Source organism: Erpetoichthys calabaricus, chromosome 17 (assembly GCF_900747795.2).
Source record: "Erpetoichthys calabaricus chromosome 17, fErpCal1.3, whole genome shotgun sequence".
Classification (NCBI taxonomy): domain Eukaryota; kingdom Metazoa; phylum Chordata; class Cladistia; order Polypteriformes; family Polypteridae; genus Erpetoichthys; species Erpetoichthys calabaricus.
In genome coordinates this window covers 32,215,164-32,225,896 of record NC_041410.2, presented here as the reverse complement: position 1 = coordinate 32,225,896, position 10,733 = coordinate 32,215,164, and the positions used below count along the sequence as shown (strand labels likewise).

Genomic DNA, 10,733 nt, shown 5'->3' with positions numbered 1-10,733 from the left:
TTTTTTTTTTTGGTTTCTTATTCTCTCAAGCTAACCTTTCTTTCTGCAGTTACAAACCCTGAGTGGAGGAATTGTGGCAATTGCCTTTTCAGTTCTAAATTTGGAGAGTAAGAAGCTCTCTGAATTCTGAAGCAATGCTAAGGAAACATCACATTGGTAAAATTGGGTTTAAAAGTCCATAACAGATGTGTTTAAATGTATACAGTATGTTGTTACTGGTTACTTATAAAGGCTAATCTGTTCTTCGCCTATCACCCCAACAGTGGCCGTACAATCTTAAACCTACCAATGCAGACTGATAAACCATAAACATTTAAATTTATTTAGATTCCTGAAGTAAACTAACCAGCTAAATATAATAAAAATGTGATGCATATGAAGTACAATAATTATCCTTAAACTGTGACATATGATTTGTGTTTACTGTGTCCACACGAACATATGTAGAGAATGCAATATCACCATCTACTCGATGCACGATGAAAGACGAGAACACCACTATAGGGAATTTTCTGGTGAGCCTGGAGCAAGATTGAGGAGAATCGTCAATCAATTTATAGATGGAGGTGAACAAGGGATAATGACATTTGCCAAGTTTTAAAGCAATTTTTAATGTAAGCCCTCGAGGAGATTTTTGAATTCTCACTTTGAATAAAATCAATCTTTAGCAATGCATTCAAAACCTGGAATTACAGTCATGTTGTCATGTTGATTATTTTATTTTTGCCATGTTTGTGTTCCTATGCCACTCCAGTTAGAAGTTTATTATTATTATTATGATTGTTGTTGTTTTTGCTTAATGGTTTCTTAAGCACTACACATACAACTTTTAAGCAAACAAATTACATTGATTTAGTTCTTATTCCATTCTAAACAAATATTTCCCATAAATAAAAATTAAAAAAGTAACCTACAATGCCTTTCAAAACGTATTCCAAACCTCCTGTTGGTTCCATATCACAGTCCAACCTCTTCAAACATGTTACATTTTTTTCATGCTTAATTTAAATAAAAGCATTACTAGGCTCTTTAACTGCTGAATTGAAACCAGAAGACAGTCTTTAAACTCAAGAAATTCATGTATCAATATTTTGCACCCCCTGCAATGTCATGACAATATTACCACCTTGCCTGTTTGCCCTGCTCAATGCCAGTCTATGAACTCCTATTCCATTCCGGGCTACATCCTGCTTCATACTGGTTGTCTTTTCTTTCTTTTTTCTCTTTATCTGAACCAAAACTACATCCCTGATGGCTGACATTGCCTTAGTACCCACAAAATGCTTGTAAGAGGTTAACAGGCTGGCAGGCAACTCAGAGAAACCAAAAAAGTTAATGTACTACCCTGGTAACCCTGTTTGATTATAAACTCAAAAGATAACCAAAAACAGCTCAATGAAAAAACAGGTGCACTCAATGGTAAGTGTAGTGGTTGGCACTAGGAGCTTTGTCTTCTTCTAGGTTAGTCAGCAACTGACATCACCTTCCGGGAATGAGCCAGCTTTATATGCTGGGGACCGGAAGGGGCAGAGTTTTTCTTTGAGCAGTGGGACAGGCTAATCGTCCCTCTTGGGTGTTTTTTCTTAGCTGCAAAGGAGGAATAAGAATATAATGATAATGTTAGCATCCCTTCTCATTCTGGGGTAGTATTGCTTACCTCATTAGAGTCAGGAAGGTGGTCCCCAGATGAACATCTTCCCTAAGCTTCTTTTTGTATTTCAAAGCATCCCCATATACATTAAGAAATCTTTAATTAAGAAATTAATATCAATTATAACCTCATTTATTTGGAATTTGAAACATCCAGGCATCCAAAGGTTGACTCTACAATGACCTAAAGCAGAAGGTGGCATGGCACTACCTAACTTTCAGTTTTATTATTGGGTGGCAAAAATACAGGCCATAAAGACCCAGTAAATATAAATTATCATCAATATATTAATAATCCAATTGCCCTTCATTCACATAGAATATGGAACAAATTTAGGAGCCCTTTAAGACAGAGATGCTCTTATCTGTTGCACTTCTAGTTTAAAGTTTAAATAATTTAAATGCATTGCTCAATACAGATATAAGAGATTCCAGAGAGGTATTAGACATTCTAATGCCATAATGAAGCAGAATGCAATGCAAGCTTGTAATGCCTACTGCAGACAAGGCATCTAAGTGGCATCCTCACAAGGACATTTCCATGATACACAGTGGGCAACATGAATGGCAAATTGGAATAGCATTAGACAATAGGCTTAGAGCAGTTAACCAAATTGATCCATCTGTTTTCTGAGCTTGCATTTTCCAGCAGAATCATGGGGAGTGGAAGTCTACCCCAACAGCACAAGGCACGAACCATGTCTACATCAAATGCAAATCCATCCCAGGTCACAAGCACATACAAATCTACTTTCATTCACTCTAGTTTGCCTATGTAGCAGGAGGAAACCAGAGTATCCAGTGGAAAACACATATGGCTATTATGAGAACATACTATATTTACAAAAAAAAAGAATATGACAGAATTGTGACATGAACTGAGGCTTATGGAGCTGTAAGGCAGCAGTGCTCACCATTGTTCCAACCTAAACAAATAAGCTCATTTTCTAGCCTCCTTTTCCCATTCAAGATTGCGGAAAGCCTGTGCTTATCCTGGGAACACTGGAAATAAGGCAGGAATAATCCTGACTGGAGTATCAGTCCATCACAGAGCACACTCATGCACTCAGCCAATTTAAATTTGACAATTAACCTAGAAAGTATTTCTTTGAGTTGTAGGAGGAGAAAATGGAGTTACATATCTCAACCCAGCAATTCAAATTTAGGGACTGTCATAGAACCTATCTTGGCAGGACTGGGTACCAGTTCTTGATGATGTGCTCCAGTGCATTGAAGGCTGACTCACACACATACAGTACCCATACTCACTAAGGAGTCACTTTGGAATCCCAAATTAACCTAATCTTCATATCTTTGGGGATGTGGGATCGAAAAACAGAGAAACAAGACAAGAGGAGAACATGCAGACTCTGGATTCATGAATAATGCAATCCATGACACCACTGTAGATAAATCCACATGTAGATAAATGCATCATCATGTTTCCTTAGTCAGCTGGGTATGAGAGAATACTAAAATATAATATTTAAAAGGTGTTTGTATTTGAAGTGTACTCCTTCTATTTTGCCAATACTGAATACAGTTCACTTTTACTGTTCAAAATGTAAAATACAGATCTGTTCTGTTGTTTGTTGCTAAGCCATATTAAAAAGTATTAAAAGATGTCAATTCCACAGCCAACCACCCATGGCTTACATTGTATTTGCCATTTATAATGCAAAAAAAAAACTATGGAGTGTCAGTTAAGAAAATGTGCCACACAATTATTAGGGTGTTGACCCCACTTCAAGAATTAAACCCATAAAGGTGACAAAGGATTCAATAAAATGTCATTTATCATGAGGAGATCTTAATTAAATAAAATAGGCAGTGTGGTGTAGTTGTTTAAAGATCTCATATTATAAGGTCATTCTTTCAATAACCACCAATGGCTACTGTTTTGTCTTGGTAGAGCTCTATATTACTCTACTTTCCCCTTTTGTATTCTTTAATATGTAGCCTTTGTCAGAATGTCTCAAATCTTAGCACTGTTTACAAGGTATTGTACTTTATAACCTTCTCACCTTCCCTTCTACATCTATAAACTAAGGCAACTACATAGAGTAAAAGACAATATTAACACAATATTTTGAATTATGCTTAATTCAATTCAGGATCACAGTCGGGGCACAAGCTATCAGACAACCCCAGGCAGAGTGCCATTACTTCAGCCACTTTATTAGTCATTAATTAACACCCGTCTTTGGGTACGCAAGAGCAAAACCAACACAGGCACAGGAGAATGTGCCAACTACATGCAGATAATGATGAGGTAAGAGACATAAAATCAAGACAATGAATCTATGAATCATCTGCACAAATTACTGTAGTACCCTACCACTCTTCTTTCACATGTTTAAAAGTCAAAAATTAAGGTATGCTACTCAAACTACAAATTAAGAAACTAGACCTTTTTCACACATTCTTGAGGGAAAACTCTTATGCATAAAAATATAATGTATAGAGTGAAAGTTTGGATGAAAAACTATTTTTGATAACATGACAACAAATGTTTACTGCTGAAGAAAGTGCTTTGTAAGTAATCTTGGATAAAAGTATCTGCTAAATAATAATAATAATAATAATAACCATTCCAGCCAAATTGCTTTTATGTATGGTTGATCATTGCTCCTTTGGAAAATGTAAAATCAACATAATTGATGACAGGATCCCCAATGTTTTGTGTTTTGTGGTGGTTCATGTACATCTTAAATGTAAAACTCTGATAACCTACTGTCCTAGCAATACATCATTTGATAGAGTTATGTAATAACAGCATTGTCAGTGTCATGTTTATATGTGAATCAATGGATTAGTAGAACTCTTCCATGAAAAGTGACATATGGCAAAACTACGGCAGTCCAAGCTGCTCAACTCTGACACCAATCGAAATCTCACTCATGACGTAAAGCAGCTGGTAGAAGATGAACTAATGGATACTAATAACACAATAATATGAGATTACTCTGGGCATCTCAAAACCTTCCTGACTTTCATGAAAGCCTTTCTGTGACAAATGTCTGCAGTATCATTGTGCTGTCACACTGAGAAGACTCATTAAAATCACTCACTTGTTTGGACAGCTGAGGAGTGCATTGATGATGTTACTTGGTGTGCTCTTGTGGAGGTCCAATGGTCCTGACATCACTATGATCCATTTGTGTCAATGTAGGTGCTTTCTATGCCTAGCCTGCTGCATGGCCCTCTAGTGGTACCTGTGAGAATAAAGGACATTCGAATAAATTTATTTCCACATAAACAAAGAGGTTGTTATTGCAGCCTGTAATACTTACAGTATAGCGCTAGTCAAATAAAACCCACATAATAATGCCCACTATGTCACTCACAAAACACTCATCATATGTTAAGACCACCAGAGCCAAACTGGAGATCTCTACAGCTCTGCTATGTCAAAGAGGTTGTTGCTTTTCATTATATGTCAGTGATGTTACGCAGTACACCATGTTTACACTATGGTAAAGGTTAGAATTGTTGGGAAGAGGGTTGTTTGACTCGAATAATGACATTTGTTGAGTAAATCAACTGACATTTCATGGCTGATGTTGTGGGTGTTACATAATAGATGTCATAAGTCTACATGCTGCAGTTAGATCCTTCTCACTTAAACAAGTCCTTTTTCAGATCAGAAAGAACACAACTACTTTCATAGCATTGTATAATGAGTGAGATATAAAATGAACAATTAAGAAGATCCCTGATAGTAACAATGTTACTCCTAATGGCCTTAGAAGGTTTCCATCTTTGTAGGGTGAAGATGCCAATTCATCATCTCTCAAAGAGTGGTAAACATATACATTTCAGTAACATCAGGTTTCATTTGGTGGATTATTGAGATGCAAATCTAGCAAGGCATTTGTCCTTTTTTGTGTCCAGTGCAGGACAAGAGAAAGTAGATTTAAAGATCCATCTTTTCTTCGACACAGTGGTGGAACAGTTTGTGATCCAAGGCTATCTAGCTCTTGCTGCAGTAATCACTTTTAGTGGTTGGACTGTAGTCTCTGAGGTTTGTTAGTCTTGAAGCTTGTTTTAAATTTTGGTGATTTGCTAAAGCCAGTTGATTTTAAATGGGTATGAGAGATTTGTTAGCAATTTACTTGAGGTAGTGGTATACTTTTTTCCACCACTACCTGGATGGACGTGGTATCCCCCATGAAGAGCAATTTACTTTTGTCCTTCGTGAACAGAAAAGAATAAGCCAGGCTCTTTACAGGCCCCCTCTGCTTTGGGTCTTCATGCAGTGCATCCCCTCTATCTGTGCCCTTGGCTATACCAGTTCTTATAAAACTTTTATAGTCAGATTCAATAACAGATTTTTATATTTCAGTAATTCGCTGAAATTTGAAGTGTGTTTCCAAGCTAAATTAGATTTTTTTTTTCCATTTTTGTTGCTAGTGTTTTTCTCTTAGGTAGTTATGTTAAGCTCAACTAGCTGTGAATCTAAGCCAAGTTTGCTGTTATTTTTTATTTATTTATTTTTTTGTAATCATTTTTTATTGATGTCAAACAAATAGCAAAGCAATAAAAAAGAAAAAGGAAAAGTTATGTTTTTTCAATGGCACTTTACTGAGTTATGTGGTTTCTATGTTTGACAAAGACCTTTTCATTCTGGGAAAGGGTTTTTTGCATATGAAATTCATTTTTTTGGCCTTTGAAATGTTTCCTAATATGTCGAAAAACAGAAATCTTTAATGTATAGTGATCTAACTAGCAAGATACTCACAGACCAAGAAAACTTGAACTTAGCCTGTGTTATTGTATGTAGCAAGTGTCCTTTTAAAACAGGAACCCACTGATATTTCACCAGTCTGTTATCTGTTCATTATAGTTACAGAACTTGGTACCAATTTACATAAATAAAGGTTCGTTCTGAAGCCTTCAAGTGAATGGCTCTTTTTAGAAACCAAAAAATTGTCCCCTTTGTCAATGCTCTGAAGAACTGGTTTGGCCAATTTATTTTTAAAAATGTTGAGAAGAGACAGGTGAGGGGACAGAGTGAATGTCTTCTGAGCAGGCTGGGATATGTTCCCTTTGCAGGTTGTCCCATTGTGTCATGTAGGTTTTTATCTCTGATTCAGAATTTTGCTTTTGTTAGAAGTGCATTACAGCACAGAATTATGTTATGAATTTCCCATTGGGATTAATAAAGTATCTATCTATCTATCTATCTATCTATCTATCTATCTATCTATCTATCTATCTATCTATCTATCTATCTATCTATCTATCTATCTATCTATCTATCTATCTATAAGTAAACAAATCCAAATGGTCTATGCAGATACCAACAATGTTTGATGACAAGCTTGTCATTTCTATGCACTTAATGATCCTGTGTACTCCAGTATCCCTGCCATTAAACAATGTCTGAATATCATGTGCCGTTGAGCGTCTGCAGTAATTAACACGCCTGCTTTCTCATACTTGACACTTTCCTGCTTCTTTCTCCACTGTCAACTTTTCTAATCACTCATCCTGTCTCCATCACTTGCTCCTATTATTTTACTTTGCCCTGGGGCCCAACATCTCTGAGACCCCAACAACTCCTGGCCGATCCCCCTTAAGACGTCCTCACTTGTGTATGTGCAGAAGCAGTGGTCAGTTGTCATTCTTCTCCTTTCCTGTTGTCTCTTTTCACCTGACTCTCTTACATCCTTTACCCCTCCCTCCCTACCCCTTTCTTTCACCCCTCTCTATCTCCTCTCTGATGTCTTTGCCCCCTCCTCTTCTTGCTCATCCCCCCCCCCCCCCCCCCCCCACTCTCTCTTCTTTCTCAAGTGTTTTCAATTTTATTCTGGAGTGGAATTAACTACCCCTGATGTCAAATTGCCGCCGAAATCGATAATAATATCTTTACAAAAGAGGATATTCTCCTCTCTCGCGACGGCCTCTGAAAAATGGAAAATTTAGTCGAAATTGATTCATTACTTGACACTTTATAGGACGGTATGGCTATTGATCGCGGCCTGTCATGTCCCATCTCAGTTAATCGAAGCTGAAGTCTGCTGTCGATGGCTGTATTTTTCATAATTCCAGCAGAGCCGCGCGGGGCTAGACAGAGAGGCAGAGGGGCCGCGGGCATGGGGGCGCTCATTGCTACCGTCCTTCCGTCCGTCCCTGCTTCCCTCGGTCCCACGGAGGGACGACGTTCACTCCAGTCTGAACCGGTGCAGGGTGCCTTTGTAGTGTTCCACCAAGACACGCTGTCTGTTTTACAATGCATTTTGCAAGTGATTAAATCCCCACCAGCACCATACACACAAGCATACGCACCCTTTAACAACTCGGAAAGTCTGTTTAAGCAATACACAAAGTGCGACCAACCATCTCAATGCGTTTAGATTTTACTGGCCTAATACCAAAAAAACAAAACAAAAAAAAAAAAACAGTGTAAGATCTTAAAACTTCGAATGTAAGAAATACCAGATAAAATTACTATGTAAGTGTTTATAGGAGAAAGAAACAAGAAATAGTTGTTTGTACATTTTCAAGATTTGTACACCTTCTGTCTGAGAGGAGCACTGCGGGATAGCATTGACTCAAGCAAGGTGCTATAAAGCACTCCATCCCGTTAAACGCACACACTATCTATCTATCTATCTATCTATCTATCTATCTATCTATCTATCTATATATATATATATATATATATATATATATATATATATATATATATATATATATATATATATATATATATATATATATATATAAAGTTAGAAGACAGAGAGTAAGAAAGACAGAGCGAGAGCAAGAGAGAGAGAGAGAGAGAGAGAAAGAGAGAGAGAGAGAAATCACGGGTGTACTTGGTAGTCTCCAAGTATCTCCCCCTCTGAGTCTGGAAACCGGTCGATATTTAATTGTTATTGCAGGCAGGGAATGCATACAAGCGGTTCCTCTAAGAAAATTTCTAATTTATTTTGTATTTTTGAACCAGACGGTCGGGGGGCTCCCCCTTAGTGCGCATGCGCGGGCAAGGTCGTCCCATTTATCACACTTCGGGGCAACACTGCTTTTTTTTTTTTTTGGCGAGATACTCAAAAAAAAAAAAAAAAAAAAAAAAAGCCAAAGCCATTTTCAGCAAACAAGTTTTTTATCTCTGCTTCTCCGTAACAGCCATCCCTTCTAAATGAAAAATCAGTCATTTTCATCAAGTGCCCGGCCAAATATTATCTACAGTCCATTCAGAGAGATCGAATCTTATTTAGACCCGCGATCCGACATCTGTTTTCAAATTTGATCTGCTATGAACTTTATTTTCCGAGTTTCAGGAAAATTATATTGCATCGATCGGAGCACTGGCTCTGTGTACATATATTTTCTTGCCGCTTCGGCTGTTGAGCGTCTTACAGCACAAAGTACCGCGCTGGGAGGAAGCTTATATTTGGTCCTCTCTCTCACACATTCAAGCATATTGCACACTAAACAATGGGCACTGTTTTTTACCGCCTTTAATTACACATTAATTCTTTCACACCCTCCATTTTTAAGTACCCTAATCGTTTGTAAGGATTATTATTGTTTTATTGTTTTTTTAATTTCGGTATATAAGTCGGGGTTTATTGCTTTTTCCATCAACAGCCATACCAGCTATCAATATAAAAATAAGTTTTCTGATGAAAAATAAAACATCTCACAACTTCACTTCTGTGGGTTTATCTGGCATGGACTATCACGGGAAATGAAGAAGAACTGTAAGTATTTTTTCGCTCTTTTAAATATGTTGTGTATTTGCAATTATGTGTTTCTCTTCATTATCACATGTGCAACCTCTGAAGTGAAATAGCATTTAAAGGTCGTTGCCTCAGAGGAAAAGCAGAGTAGAGGTTCGCCGCTGCACACAGGATTGAGGATGTTGGGTAGTCGACCAACAGTAGAAAAGTTAAATGCCACGCCGCCCACCGCGTCCATCAGGAAGGAAGGGCGCTGTACAAATGAACTCGGCGGGGATTTGAAACCGACACGTGGCTAACTATTAAGCCGTAGGAGGTGGATTTTTTTTTAACTTACTTTGTCAGTCTTCGCGGACGTACTCTATAAACATACATAGTAGTTTGAGATTAGAACTGCTTAGATCAACTTCGGAACAGCGCTTAGTTTTAAACGTTATAGTTCACTGTTACCTGTTTTGACTGTCTACTAAAACCGATTCATATCAGTTTATTGCATAGTGTGTACGCTATGCATCGCTATAAGCACATAGTCTTAAAAAGCTGAATTTAAGTATAACACTGGTCTTAAAGACAATACATGAAATGTATATAATAAAACTTAATGGTGACCCTGTATTGGAATAGAAGGGCTTGGAATGAATGAATGAATGAAAGTTTCTTGCTGTAGTGAAGTCGTTGTTCTCGGGAATATATTTGGACATATTACAGAAGATGCGGGGCAGAGAGTTTTGCTTGTATGTTTGTCTTTATATACAGAGAGAGAAAGAGAGGCGTTAAATGTAAAACAAAATATTACATGGTAAGGTCTTGTTTAAAGCTTTATGCTGACTGAGGACATACTTGTTTGATTATTTTATAATAATAAGAGTCGTATGCTTAACATCTGATAACGTTAAAGTCTTTATGTACATGAGAAAGCCATGTTACAGAAAGAAAGAAAGAAAGAAAGAAAGAAAGAAAGAAAGAAAGAAAGAAAGAAAGAAAGAAAGAAAGAAAGAAAGAAAGAAACCGAGCTGTTTCTTTTTCGGTTGTAACACTTTTAATTAAGAAACATATTGAAGTATCCATGAACCTGACCTTACAGTTTGTAAGCAAAACCTTCAGTTGCAGATAGTGGTTGTATTTTTAACCTTTGTGAAGATTTTAACATTTAGTTAGACCCACTATTTGTTTAATGTGATGTAAACCCATTCGCGCAGTGACTCATTTTTGCATGTAAGTTAAACTGAAATGTGGCCATTGCTCTTTGACTTTATGATCATTCTCTATCATTATTCTTAGATCCACTCTCTTCTTTTTTAGGAGACTCTTCATCCTTCCTCCATCCCTCCCCCAATTCCCCCTGTCTTTTTACATTTCGCTCTCGATTACAAACCCCTGGTCCCTCTCGCA

General features: G+C 37.3%; 1 protein-coding gene across 1 annotated transcript in view; it reads left to right on the top strand.

Moving 5' to 3' along the window:
• The first annotated feature begins 8,574 nt into the window (after positions 1-8,574).
• The window catches only part of erfl1 (Ets2 repressor factor like 1), an 81,002-nt gene continuing 78,843 nt past the window's right edge, over positions 8,575-10,733 (top strand). Inside the window, exon 1 of the mRNA XM_051920638.1 lies at positions 8,575-9,362. The gene's annotated coding sequence lies outside the window, so the exon portion shown is untranslated. The remainder of the gene's footprint in view (positions 9,363-10,733) is intronic.